At 42.0% G+C, this 14303-nt stretch overlaps 1 protein-coding gene across 1 annotated transcript in view; it reads left to right on the forward strand.

Annotated features, from left to right (window-relative positions):
* The first annotated feature begins 8987 nt into the window (after nt 1-8987).
* The window catches only part of ANKFN1 (ankyrin repeat and fibronectin type III domain containing 1), a 152343-nt gene continuing 147027 nt past the window's right edge, over nt 8988-14303 (forward strand). The window contains exon 1 of the mRNA XM_029212880.1: nt 8988-9115. The gene's annotated coding sequence lies outside the window, so the exon portion shown is untranslated. The remainder of the gene's footprint in view (nt 9116-14303) is intronic.

Genomic DNA, 14303 nt, shown 5'->3' on the forward strand with positions numbered 1-14303 from the left:
ACCAAGAACAGCTGTTTAGAAATAAAGCAATTTGTCTTTGCGGCAGAGATACTCTTTTATGTGCTAAGTGCTCTTAGTAGCCTTTTGATATCATAGCATGCTAGAGCCAGAAGTGCCCTTCAAGATCTTCTAGTCTGACCCCTTCAACTAATAGAGGAGAAAGCTAAAAGTGTTCTTTTTTCAAAAAAAAAAAAAAGGTGGGGGGGGCCAGAAAATCTTTCAGAAGATTCTAGTTGATGTCAAGACACTACATATCAACCTGCTCAGACACTTCTGCAGAAAGGGACAACTCAACATGACTTCATCTTTGACTCATAAGAAAGGTGTAAATTCCAACCATGTCGTTGGCTTTCCTGCTGGACTGTGGCTGATTTTGAAGTTAACAGAGTTAAAGAAGCCCATTGTGAAGTGTTTGTTTGGAAGGTTAGGATCTAAACTTATACTCCCTTGTCATGGTTATTTTTTTTTTAAGAAGATGACAGATTGGAGCTGCAGGACGAGAGAGAATCCACCCATACTAGGAATAAGAGGATGCTCTTTCTGGTTTGTTATTGTTACTGTTGTTTTCCATGTGCTTCTGGGGATATCAGGTCGAGTCTGGGAATGTGGTGGATAATATGACAACAATTTCCTTCCTGGGATGTCCCTGAATGGCCAGCACAGTCAACATGTACTCAGACAATCTACAGCTGCACTGTTGCTGCTGACAACTTCATTATGCCTGTGATATTCAGCTGGGTAATTCATTTCCCAAGCATGGCTATATCTCCTGATATGCCTAATGAGTTGAATGTAATTTTGTAAGCTTTTGAAGATGAATGTCTACCCTCGTGCTTAGCTTTGTCCTAATATGGGAAACAATGATAGCCACCATTAGGAAACAGCATTGTAGCATTCTGCTTTTTAGTGCAGGTTGGGTCTCCAAACCACAAAGGCAGGAAACATTAGTGACTGGAATGATACACTAGATGTGGGTCACTTAATATCCTTTGTAATGGCTTTTTTGCCTGACTCTGCATTTAACCTTCCTATGGCCAGGGCATTCTACAAAATACAGTGGCCTTGCCAAGGATATAAAATTAGCTAATTAACGGTTCCAGGGATGTGGTGGGCTTTGGCAGTCACTTGCCAATGCTGTCCTGAAATGGAAGAACTAGATGAGAAATAAGAAATGTGACTGATGTTGTAGTATCCAACACCCAAGCTGCAATTTTTCTTTAAACTAGGAACAAAGTATAAAATGCATTCCTCTGAGTTCTCTTTAATTCAGTTGAATTAAACATATATGCATTGAATAACATCAATGATCATCAATGATGATGCACAGGGGCCCCATCCTTGAGCTGAGAGGCAAATCCAATGGTCAGTGAGGTCTGAGTCCTGTCCTCCTAGAGATCTCAATCCAGTAAGGAAAGGAGAGCCCCAAGCAACTCTAACAATGTTAGTCTGTGCTGAGAGCACTAAAGCAGTTACACATACCACAGTGAAACAAGAGAAAGACACTCCATTTGGGGAACATAAAAGAGAAAGTTAACATGCAGTCTCCAAAGCCTTCTCCCTTCCAATCTGAATCCTTTTGAGAGACGCTGCTCTCCTGAGAACCTTACTTAAGTCAACTTCTTAGCTCTGAGAGTTAGGACTCTTCCTCTTATCTGATTTCTAAGTGCTTTTCAGTTGTCATTGATGATGATCAGTTCCAAGTATCCCAAACGAAAATGGAGAAGTCAGCATAAAGATAGGTCTAAGCATCTTTCAGCTTGCCCTCTTTTCTACCGCCACACCTGTTTTCTTGACTTTATAAAAGTAAATCCTACTAGGCAGACTCTTATTGGCAGCTAGAAAATAGAGATAGATTCTGTGCTAATACTTTTCACTACATATTATTTATATTAAGATTTTCTTTCAAAAAAATAAAACAAAAAGGAGGAGGAGGAGAAAGAGAAGACATAGGAGTAGGAAGAAGTGGAGGAAGAATACACCTAAAATTCAGAAGTCATTTATCCTTCAGTATTCTGGCTCATCAGCTTGACTACTTTGACTTGCATATTGAACCCTTATAAAAGTCCTTATGGACTCCAGTTTCCATGCTTCCTGGTGAAGATTCATATGATTTGATGGGTAGGTGTATATGTATGTAAGGTTTTGAAACTATGTAGTCTGCCAGTTGCTTTATTGTCCCGATCTAAGCAAACTCTTTCTCCGAATGATGAACACATGAACTATCAAATTCTAGGGCATTAACAATTTCATTTTTAAATTATTTTAGGATTCTACACAACATTCTTAAAGTAAGTAAAGACACAAAAGTCCCTTGGATTTTGAGTTGCAAACAAAAGACCTCCCCAGAGAAATAGCCAAAATGAATGTTGTGAATGGAGTGGAGTCCCAGGGTCTCCGGGAGGGTTCACTGTCTTCCCCTACAGCCTCAGCACAGTCCAAATTTCACTATACAGAGGCATGATCACGATCCATTTAGCAACCCATTTACTGTAAATGCTCTTCTTTATGATAGAATGTAGACGGCCTTGGGGGTGGCTGCGAGGAGAAGTAACCTGTGCTAATTCCTCTTGGAGAGATTTAGGTGAATGCTGCCACCTATTGATAGGTGAAGTATATGTCGCAAATTCCTACTCTGACATGGTATTGTGCTAATCAATGTTCGTCAGAGCAAATCTCATTACTCAGTTGGCCAAAACATTTTAACAGCCCTAAGTTCATAATTCTTCATGTATTTGTCATTAAAAAATAAGCATGTTATACTAGTTTAAAACAACCCACAAACTGTATTTCTGGGAAGAGGCAAAGGAGTGAGGTACAAATGCCATGAGTTTTGCAAACAGAGATCTGGGTTTGAGTCCCAGCTCAGCCCCTTAGTGCACATAAACACGTTAACTAATCTCTCTGAACCTTAGTTTCCTCATCAGTAAAGAGCGGATAATCCTCTTTGTGTGAGGATTCAGTGGTACTGCTGCATGACACACAGGAGGTATTTGATAAATGGTAGCATTTATTATTATGTTTTCACTGAGTTATTAAAAGTAACTATTTCTCATGCAATGATTGGTAATATGACAAACCACATCATGTTTCAGACTCTGGTGAACTCTTCTGCGTGGCTCAGTTATCCTTCGGCAATGCTACTTGTCTAGCATAGTATCTTTGACATTCAAAATTAGGACAGTGTGAACATAAATATTAGAACTTTAAGTGTGCCAATTGAGAAAATGAGGATAAATGAGCTTCATTACCAAACGTCTCCGGACTGCCCTAGAGGATATATGGGGCTGAGCAGATAAAGAATTATGATAAAACTTTAGAGCTGCGTATAAATGGGGCTTTGTGACCTGCTGGATAAGGTTGAGACTTAGAGCCAGACCTAGGAGGTTCACATTCCTTCCTCTGCATGGTGTGGGGATCCCGGGCTCACACAGACAATAGGGGATTCATAGCTTGAGAATTCTAATGATGACTGAAAGGAGGGTGGCAGCCAGAACAAGAAGACTTTTCAGAAGCAGGACCCTGATTATCACATCGGTGCTACAGCCCAGCGAGAGGCTGCAGAGAGGCCGAATGAAGCCGTTCTTGGAAAGCTTTCAGTGAAGTGTTTGTAACCTCCTTAAGAGAATCCCATTTCTCAAAAATGCAACTCTGGAAAATCTCACATGATTAGTTCAGATAAACACCCTGTCATCAAATCATACTAGAAGTCATACGGACCATCTCTTTTTGAAGAGTCTTTTTGAATGTCATGAGTCTAAGTTTCCAAGACTTAGAGAAAAAAATCCAAAGGAGGGTTTCTCAGGATATTTGAGGACCTTTACTTTTAGTCTGAAAGGTCAACTGGCGCTTAAAACAAAATAATCAAGAAATACCATGCCTATGAACAGTCTGCACCTTTTGAAAAGGTCTGCTTGGGACTGAATAGCCAATGCCCTCCCCCACCCCTTTTTCTTTTTTCTTTGGGGCTTAGAAATTGAGAGGGAGGAGGAGGAAGAGTTTCACATTCATTACTAACAACTTCACACATAATAAGCATGTTCAGATACACCCTGGGGTGTTAGTTTTCTTTTCCTATTTTTTTGTCTCCTTTTTAGCAGCTTTCGATAAGTAGCACATTTTAATTTTGAAAAAAGAATCAGAGCCGTTACTGAGCAGCCTCGCCCTAAGGAAGGTCAGGAGATTAGGGAGCGGAAGTAGGCTGGCCAAACTCTTTACCGACCACAGTAAGGGACTGCCGCTTTCTTCCCATAACTTAATTTTGGGACTCTGATGAAAAGGCACCCCCTTAAAAAAAATCTTCGCTGAAAAAAAAGAGTGAAAAATTGTTAGAAAATGGTCATCAGAAAGTGATCAGTTTAAATGTGTCTTACAAACAAACCACATGGAACTAACCGCAGGGCAGACATGCGTTTGCAGTGGACATTCTCAAAATATGGGCATGCTCTTGCAGGAGACAGTGGACATTAGTAGCTTCTGATGCTGGTGGATTTTGGCCTAATTTCACAAGTGTTCTGAAATCCTAAACGTTGCACTTCACAAATCAGAGAACAGTACAGTACTAAAAGGAATCTTTGAATTTAACTGGCCCAAGTCCCAGTTTTCAAGTGGGAAAACTGAGACCTCATGATAGAAAGTAACTCGCCCAAGGTCACACAGCTGGTGAGGAGAGCTCAAGGACTCAAGCTCAAAGTCCCCATCCCAAACCAGGGTTCTTTCCACTGAGCTAAACAACTCCAAGATGGGAAACTGCAAACCCTCACATTTAATCGGGAAATCTTCTTTCAAGGGAAGTTCTACACCCTTCCCCTTGCAAATGGCCCTATGTGTTGCCAGAGGTAGTTCATCTGCCACAGCCTCTACTGACTTCTTTAGTTGCTGCTGAATGGCTTCTTCAAAGCAGTCTAGGCACATTCACCTGGCTCCAAGGACTCGGTCTCCTGCTCTCTTCTCTGTCTTCACAAGGTGCTCACAGCACTACATGAATGCCTAAATTATCTCTATGTTTGTGTACAGGGATCGATATCACCGTCATTTGCCATCATGCAAGTTAAAACTCAGCTTCTTTCTCCATTTCACTTCCTCCACCTGACGTGCTGACAAATCCTTTAAGTTCTACCTCCAAAGAATGTCCCATGTTCATTTCCTAATCTACACACTCACAGACCCTCACCATCAATGTCCTCCTACTTCCAGGTTCTTACCACTTCAGTTCATGGTCTATGATGGCTAGACTTAGAGGGACCTTTAATCTGCTGCACTGACATTCTCCTGCTGAAATCTCTGTCACCCATACAATAAAGCCCAAACTCTTTAACGCAGTGTTTGAGTGCTCTCCATTCTAGCCCCTGTCTACTTTTGGAACCTAAATTCCATTAGGTCCTCCCATCACCATTTACTCCAGCCCAACAGGACTACTTGTCAATCGCCAAATATTCTAGGAATTCTGTGCATTGTCTCCATTCCCTTCTCTTCTTTTCAACCTCCAGAGGTCTTCATTCCTCCAGATCCAGTTTAAATGCAACCTTCTCTGTAAATCTTTCCTAAGCATCTCGGAAGGAAGTGGTAATTCTTTTGTGCTCCCTTAGCACATTGCTCATACTTTTTTATGACACATTTACTTCTGCCCTGTATTATAATAAGTTTCACCTCTCTCACTAAATAGATCTCTTTTATCTTTCAAAAGATGTCTCATTCAACTTTGTACCCCTCCTCACCGTACTGTTTTATCCAATGCTCTGCATATAATAAGTGCTTTTCTTTCTTAATATTTATTGAGCATTTCCTATCTGCAAGACACTAGGCCAGGTGGTGTAAAGGCTGGAGGAAGAAAATTTGAAAAATAAGTAAAATGCAATCCCTGTCTTCAAAGGAACTTTAGTCAGTGAGACATGTTCACGAATAACCTAAGCAAGTGAACTAACCATGGGGGTGGAGCTGGGTGGAGGGGAAGTGCTGAGCATGGAACAAACATTCTCAATGTTCCAAATAAGAACACTGATATTATGAATGTGGAGGGTGGGGCGATGGGGGAGGGGCAGAGGGAAAGAAAGGGCAAGGCTGCTTTTAAACGCCATCTCTGAGCTGTGGTCATTATTCGAGTCCTGTCTAGGTCTGGCTGATCCAACCCATCTTTCCCCCAATACCAGAGTAATCTTCCTAAAGCAAGACTCCGATCATTTAATTCCCTGTTCAGATGTTTGTTGTTGAATGAATCAGCATCAAATAATTGCAGGCTTATGTTAAGTGTTATGGAGAATACCAGTTTGTAGAAATGAGACAAACTCCAGGAAACAGCTGGAAAAAAAAAAGCAAGAACATGCTGTGAAAGTGCTGGGGGGTATGGGACAAAGTAAATGTGTGATCAGTATGGGCTGAGATTAATCGAGAAGGAATAATCAGAGGAGACAAGCATTCAGTGATGGCCACTTGGCAAGAAAAATTAGATGTACTAAGTGAACTTTAGGGTTCCTTTCAATTCTCAGACCCCTGTTATTCTTTGAGATGGTTTATTCATCATTCAGTAAATTCATGCTAAGCCCTTCAACAAAACACTCACTAAATATTTTTTGAGCACCTTCTATGTGCCAGGAACTGTGCTAGACACTGGAGATAGAGCAGGGAATAAAAGACTTTGCACTTAAACTCTTACAGTAAAATGGGGATGATTGATGTTAAACACGTAAATGCAAGAAAATGTGATGGATATAATGATGGGAGGGTATAAGGTCCTAGAGGACCACAGAGTGGGGACCCTAATAGCCCAGGGACTAGAAAAATATCCCTGAGAGATGATGTTTGAGTCAAGACTCTAAGACCGTACATGCGTTAGCCAGACAAAAGGGACTGAGCATTCAGACAGAAGAAAATCATATGCAGAATTCTGGAGTTAAGAGACAGTATGGCATGTCCAAGGAACTGAAAGACATTCAAAAAGGCTACAGCATGGAAGGCAAGTAGGAAGGTGGTAAGAAATTAGGCTAGAGGGATAGGCAGAGCCAGATTATGGAGAATTTTGCTAAAGTATGTTTGGGAGTTTATACGTATCGGCAGGCTTTTCATAACATTAAAGTATTTGGCACAGTGTATCTAGCCTACTAAGTAATAATAAATGTCTGTTGAGGGGTGGATTAATAAATGAACGGATGAATGAATGGATCTCCTTTGCAATAGACACGGGCTCATGAAATGACTCAGTCTTGAGCATTTGCTCCAGAAAGCAATGCCACTATTACAGGCGGCATCATCCCCTTAGGTTTGCATAGCAGATTAAACTAATGACCCCTGTGAGGCAGCCCCTAACCTTAGTAGAATTACTCAGAGTCACCTGGCTTACCCCAGCAGATGGAATTTAAGTCAATCTGCATTAAAGTCAAAGCTTTCCTAGAGATAAGGGTAAAGTTTTACCTGGCAATCATTTAGGCTTAAGCTGTGAAAGGGTAGCCTGACTCTTTCTTAATCCTTGATGAAAAAATAGCCTTCTCAACCTCAAGGGCATGCATATTCCCAAATTAGATTATTTCTAGCAATGCTTCCATGGACGAATAAATTCAATGAGAGAAAGAGAGAAAAAATGTTCCAGAGAGAGAATTTCCCTTTCGAATGAGAAAAGAAAAAGTAAAACAATTGTGGAAAACTTAACGGAACTCCTCCTTTGGGCACCCAGGTTTTATGTCACTGAACCTTACCTCGGATCCCAGCTCTAGAAGAGCCACTTGTTAGGGATGGGTAAGATGCTGTCTCTAGAAAGGGGGAGATTTTCAAGAATACAAGATACCATTCCCGGGATCCTAATGAATTACCAGGCCAAATATTAACACTCCACCCTCTGGTTTATAACCAAGAGATTTTCTCCTGATTTGCTACAGGGTCACACTCAACATAGGGGAGTTGATTCAGCTCCAGGTGTAAATCACAGACCAGCATCAGTGCCTAGTAAAAGGGTCCAAAATTATTTCTGAAGGCATCACAGAAGCTAAGCTTTCATCTGGCAGAAAGAGAATCTGAACAGAGCTTTAGAAAAGATTCTCAATGCTGTTGCTAGGGACGTGTGTGTACCTACGTGTGTATGTGTGTGCGTGCATGTGTGGTATTCCTATATGCTCTCAATCAGCAATGCCTCCCTAAATTTAATAAGCAGCTGTGAAGGTCATTTGCCATTTTATTTCAGAGAGAAACATGAAAAGTGCCTACATAAGTGGCTTTCTAGGAAATCCATTCTGTGTGTCTTATTAGTCATATAAAGCATAACGATGTGAAAGGAGCCAGGTGCGTCCAGATGAGGCTGGAATGGAAGCACTGGAATCTTTTTTCCTAAGACTGAGCCTTTTGATGTCCTAAGTCCCAAGTCTGCTGACTACTTTCTCAGAACCTGCTCAGGCAAAAACTCTAGCATTGGCTGAGCAGCCCCGACTGGATTGGGAGCTTTCTAAAGATGCCCCTAGTTCCTGCTGGGAGCTTGTAAAGGATTGCACTTGTGCCACAAGGTGAGAGGATGTGGCTGCCACCTGTGTGCTTCTGGTCCCAAGCAGCTGTGGGACTAAGGGAGTGCCTGGCCCCGGGAGAGCTGTGGACCATTTGCAGTTACAGGTTGCTGGATGGGCTCCTGGACGCCAGACGATGTTTCTTCCCCGGCAGTTAACATAGTGCAAAGCTAACTGGCTGCCTCATTGCCCCTTTGCTCATCCTTGAGTAACAATCCATTTCGATTCAGTCGTGTTTGCCATGTAGCTTGTTGTCCAGGCCAGCCTTTCCTGCTGGGCCTCACAGTTACAATTTTACTAGATGCACAAGGGCTTGAGAAATCAAGCCTTCCCAGGGCTGCAGTCCCGAGCACACCTAGATTCTGAGCCAGGCTGTTTCCTTCCCCTACTGTCCCCCCGTGCATCATTTGCTCTTTTGTTTTGCATTAAGAGTAGCTTAGTGATCTTGGACTTCAGCTCTTGCCTGCAATGATCCTCCTCGCATTTCATTCTTTACACAGAATAGGAAGGAGGTTTGCTTGCTTTGCGCAGAGGCTGAGCCACAGGAGAAAGCAAAGCCAATGTGATTTATTGAATGAAAGCACTGGACAATTACCAACAACTTGTTCCTCTGCTGCCTCAGACAAGCTAAACTGGTAAAGTCCCATTTACTGTTGTCTTTCTTCATGTGAATGTGGGGCTTTCTTAGTTACCGGTTATTTTTTCAATGTGTATGTGTTGCTGCGGTTTAAATGATTTTAAAAATCTGCATCTTCCAAAGTTAGCTGCAGGCAGTCCGTGAAGAATGCACACAAGACACCCTGAGGGGTTCTGCAATAGCACATACACGTTTATGCGGATAGGTATGGATGGGGGTAGAGAAGCCCCATTTCTCATAATTGGTCATTTTGTTTGCAGCAAAAGCTTAAGGACATTTTGTGCTTGCATAACTGATTAGCATTAGCTATGAAAAATACATTATGCTTTTGTTGTGTAAGATCATTTTCCACTCGGGTTCCTGGGGGCCTACCAAATACTTGTTGGATCAGGTAAAGATGGAGCCCATCATGCTGATAATCCCGAATACAAATCCAGGCATATTGCGGTCTTTAATCCAGTCTGCAGGGTGGACATCCAGAAAGGAATGCCAGCATTTCGTCCATCCTGGGTAGGCATGCTCGTAAATAACATCATGATAGTGATGCTGAGGGTACCTGCCAAGGGGACACAACAGACATGCATGCAAACCCTTGCTTGATCCACTGCCACTTTTACCCCCATGTTTCTTAAGTCCTTTACTCCATGAAGATATATGGTTGGGAGGATGCCCTAGGTTTGAAAGTGGGATATTTTGAGTTCCCTGTTACCCATGCTGGTTGTTGGCCCAGCCAAGGCTGCTGGAAATACCATTGATAATCAAGGCTAAGTTTGCTTCTATGCTGGGCCCCCCAAAACCCCTGTACTCTCATTTAATTTTCTCATTTCCTAAATAAGATGTAATTCAGTTTCTGCAGAGGGGGAAGGTGAATGGAGAAAGCTGTTGCTTTTCCTACCACCACCACCATGTCTCCTTAGTCTTTTGTTTGCCTGGCTACTGCAAGACTTTATGGCAGCATCAATCCATCTCTGGTGGGCTCAGGGTCCACATAAATGTTATATAGAATTTAATGTCTTTGGTGCACTCTATCTGCAGTATATCATTGGCTATTCAGATGAAGTTGTAGCCTTGGGTGCTGACAAGGATGGATGATGTTGGAACAGTGAGCAGCATGCTTCTTTAAATAAAAACCAAAGTTAAGAAATCTGAGAGATGGGTGGCGTTTTGCCTAGTAGAAAGTATCCCCAGGCCTCTCAATCACAAGAGCAGGGTCATTCTCCCACATGATTTGGCTGTTTCACAAATGATGGCATCCTAACAGAAAGGAGACAGCATTGCTTCGTGGCTAGAGATGTCAGGAAAGCAAGTCCCTTTTGCTGGTTCTGAGACTAAGTGTGTGTCTTTGAGAAATTCACTTACTCTCCCTGAATCTCCATTCCTCCACTCCTTCCATTCCTGATTGTTTCAAAGAAGATATGCTAAGCTCGATTAATGTATCCATGAGATACTACTTAAATCTTTCTTGTTAAAGGATGTAATAGGTAATTAAGATCATTGTTCATACACTTTAATCCAGAGATCATGCATCAGAAACCCACAAATGAGATTTTATGTGGGGATGAGGAGATGCCTGCCCCTTCCCCCATCTAATGGATATGGAGTAGTCTGAAGGGACCATGATTACCCTTAGGGAATTAGAAGGGGAGAATAGAGATGAAAAATGTCATTTTTTTAAAAACTTAAAATTCTGGGCTTCCCTGGTGGCGCAGTGGTTGAGAGTCCGCCTGCCGATGCAGGGGACACGGGTTCGTGCCCCGGCCCGGGGGGATCCCACATGCCGCGCGCGGAGCGGCTGAGCCCGTGAGCCATGGCCACTGAGCTTGCGCATCTGGAGCCTGTGCTCTGCAACGGGAGAGGCCACAGCGGTGAGAGGCCCGCGTACCGCAAAAAAAAAAAAAAAAAAACTTAAAATTCAAATAAATAGGTCATGTAAATAATTTTTTTCATTATTGGTCAATAATAACTGATTTTCTATACCTAGGATGACAAGATACTGAAGGTCTTAAATGTCTGAAATAAACAAGCGTGGAAATATTTGGGTGGAGTTAACTCAGGGATGAGAGAAACCTATGTATTGAATTTATGACAACTTTCAGATGTTCAAATTACCCCCATACCCATGTACATGGAATGAGCAGCGGTAAATGTACTGTGATTTCGTTCTAGAAGGCTCATTTACGAAAAAATCACACACAAAAAAAGTTCCATCTCTAGGATTGAGGTACCTGAAATTCTTTTATCAGGAATTCAGTTAAGTATTGCTGTCTTTTATTAAATACAGATATTTCTTAGGAGGAGTAATAAATTAAGCCACCAATACTTTATCATAAATGAATGTATTAAATGTTTTCTACCTCAGGGGAAACTCAAAGAATGCTGCATTAATATTATATTAATTATCCTGCTTTCTTTTGATTTCATACATGTCTCCAAGAACTTCCCTCATAATTAGTATTTCACTCTTGATCAGAAAACTAAGTAGTCTTTAGGAGAAGCCAAGTCCTTTTTGTGTGGAATGCTTGGCTTAGACAATATGATCTAGATTTCTTCTAGGCCCTTGAGAGTCACACTGTGGAAAGCTGAACTTACCATCTTTCTCCTTTAAATCCACTCTTCTTCCTGTGTTCTTTTGTTTTGTTTTTTAAATTATTGGTGGAACCATTATTTGGCTAGTTAGCCAAGCAAAGCTCATAGAAGTTACCTTCATATTTCCTGATTCCTTTAGCCCTTCCACCCAATCACTAACAAAGCTTGGTCCATTTTACTTTCTTCATCTTTTTAATCTGTCCAGCCCTCTCCATCCCTACTGTCACATACTGTAGTTGAAGTCACCAGCTCTCACAGGGACTTCTTCAAGACCTTCAGACTTGGTTGTCACTTGTCACTGGTCCCACCACAACCCTCTCCCTTTCAAATCACCCTCTGGATGCCTCCAGAGTAATTCTATAAAAATGCAAATATCAAATTTTTCTTAAAGTTCTCTAGTGATTCCGTGTTGTGAACAGGTTGAAATCTATGCTTCTTAGAATGGTACGCGAAGTCCTTGATAGCCTGGCCCTGCTACCTCTCCAGGCTCCTTTCCGAAGTTCCCGGCATGGTGGATGAAATGTACCAGTGAACGCGTCAGAGCCCAGAAAAATACCATTAGGGCTCCTGTGGACATTGACTTACCAGCAGCACCATGACAGTTCACATTTCCATGTCCCAACCTGAGCTGTTCTACCTAGAATAACTTTTTATTTCCTTCCTAAATTCCTGCTCGGGCATCACCTTCTCTAATCCATTTCCCCACACCCTGTTCTCCCATGACCACCTCCTGTTACCCACGAAGTTAATCAATTATCCCTTTTGCTAATTCTTTGCTTTAGGCATTTGAGAGCAGTGTCTAGAGGTTAATTTATCAGATATAGACCCATATTACCTGGGCTTGAATCCCAGATCTGCACCTTAGAAGTGTCCCAGTTTCTTCCTGCGTAAAGTGGGGATGATAATACTCCCTACTTCACAGGGCTGTTAAGGGATTCTGTGAACTGATATATATAAAGGCATTATTTTGAATAGTGCCTGGCTCACAGAAGGTGCCATAGAAGTAAAAGATATTATTATTCCATAATTTCACATATCACACTATTTCATAGCCACATGCACTTGCATAACTGCCCTCCTTTTTAGCCTATGAGCCCCTTGGGGTACAGGTAGGGTAATCGGCTTGTTTCAATTTGCCTAGGATTTTCCCAGTTTTAGAACTGTAAGTCCTGCAACCAGGGAAACCCCTCAGTCCCAGGCAAACCAGGAGAGCTGGTCACCCTATGAGGACCCTATCTTATTCACCTTTGAATCACCAGGGTCTATCACAGGATACATAGGTTACAGAGTAGGCTATACATAAGGGTTTACTGAACTACAGAACCAATATTAATTGCCTTTTCACTTTCTACCTCATAAAGATGCTGTTAAACTTTAAAAATCAGTCTTCTTCTTGCTGTGAAGTCACAGCTGACTTTTCAAAACTTGTCACTGAATAACTGAATATGTTTTTTATAAATGCACAGGAACTAGAAAGGATGATTCCACCCTGTTATATATCATCAGTGTAATAGAATTGGCCACCCTTTAGCAATCGAAGACATAACTGTCGTGTTAACAGCAGGGGAGAATGGGGGTGTCATACTTTCTATGCTATCTAGTGACAGGCAGGTTGAAGTCTGAAGGTCCCTAGTTCACATCACAGCCTGAAGAGTAACCTTGTCCCAGTCAGAAATGTTCCCTTCACTAAATGTATCTGTCTACCCAGTTGTCAAGAATGGCTAGAGCTCCTGTTTCTAATATGCTTTGTCTTAAAACGGCTCCTCATCCAAACTGGCTCAGATCATTTTTCACAGTACAAATACAGTAAGAAAGCCCCACAACCAAGATCCTGTGAGACAGGGACTCTGGACATGCCGGAACTCATAATGAGGGCAAGATCTTGTCTTCAGAATCAAGGTCTAGGAAGAAGCTGACAGGCAGCCAGACCAAGATCCCTCAGGCAGAGTTGCTAAGAGCACGAGCTTTGGAGTCAGAGTTCAAATGCTACCTCCTCCATTTACTGACTGTAGAATCTTGTACAAATTAATCACCTCTCTGGGCCTCAGTTTCCTTGTTTGTAAAATGAGGATGTAATAACAGTACTGACTTTCTCATAGGATTGTTATTACATTTTGTCTTAGCCTGAGGCAGAGTCAATTGCAAATATTCTATTAGGTATTGGGAGATATAACCTCAGGGCATCAAGAGTGAAGGAAAAAAGGGAAATGAGTCAAGGAAGGAGGGAAAACAAATACAGATGGTTTGTAACTGAACTAGCCAAGGCATCATAAGAAAACACATATGGCTGTTTGTTTGCCTGCGACTGCTTCCAAGAAGCCTTCAAAACAGTCCACAGGGAAGGAATGGAGAGGAAATTATCTGCTGGCTACTTCCAGTCTCCTGTCTCTCATTGGTCCAGTTTTTTCCATTTCCAGATAGTATTACCCAGTCCTTCCAGGTAGACATGAGTGAAGCTGAAGCCTCCCTCCACGGGTCTGGTTGGGTCAGAGCTGTTGCAGCTCTGTCACAGCAAGCATGATGGACCCACCCTTCACTTGAGACAGCTGGTGGCATTTAGAGACAGGGTGATGGCAACAGCCAAAGCTCTCTATTTAAGC

The sequence above is a fragment of the Monodon monoceros genome, unplaced genomic scaffold (assembly GCF_005190385.1).
Source record: "Monodon monoceros isolate NGI ecotype Baffin Bay Population unplaced genomic scaffold, NGI_Narwhal_1 Super_Scaffold_9, whole genome shotgun sequence".
Taxonomy (NCBI): domain Eukaryota; kingdom Metazoa; phylum Chordata; class Mammalia; order Artiodactyla; family Monodontidae; genus Monodon; species Monodon monoceros.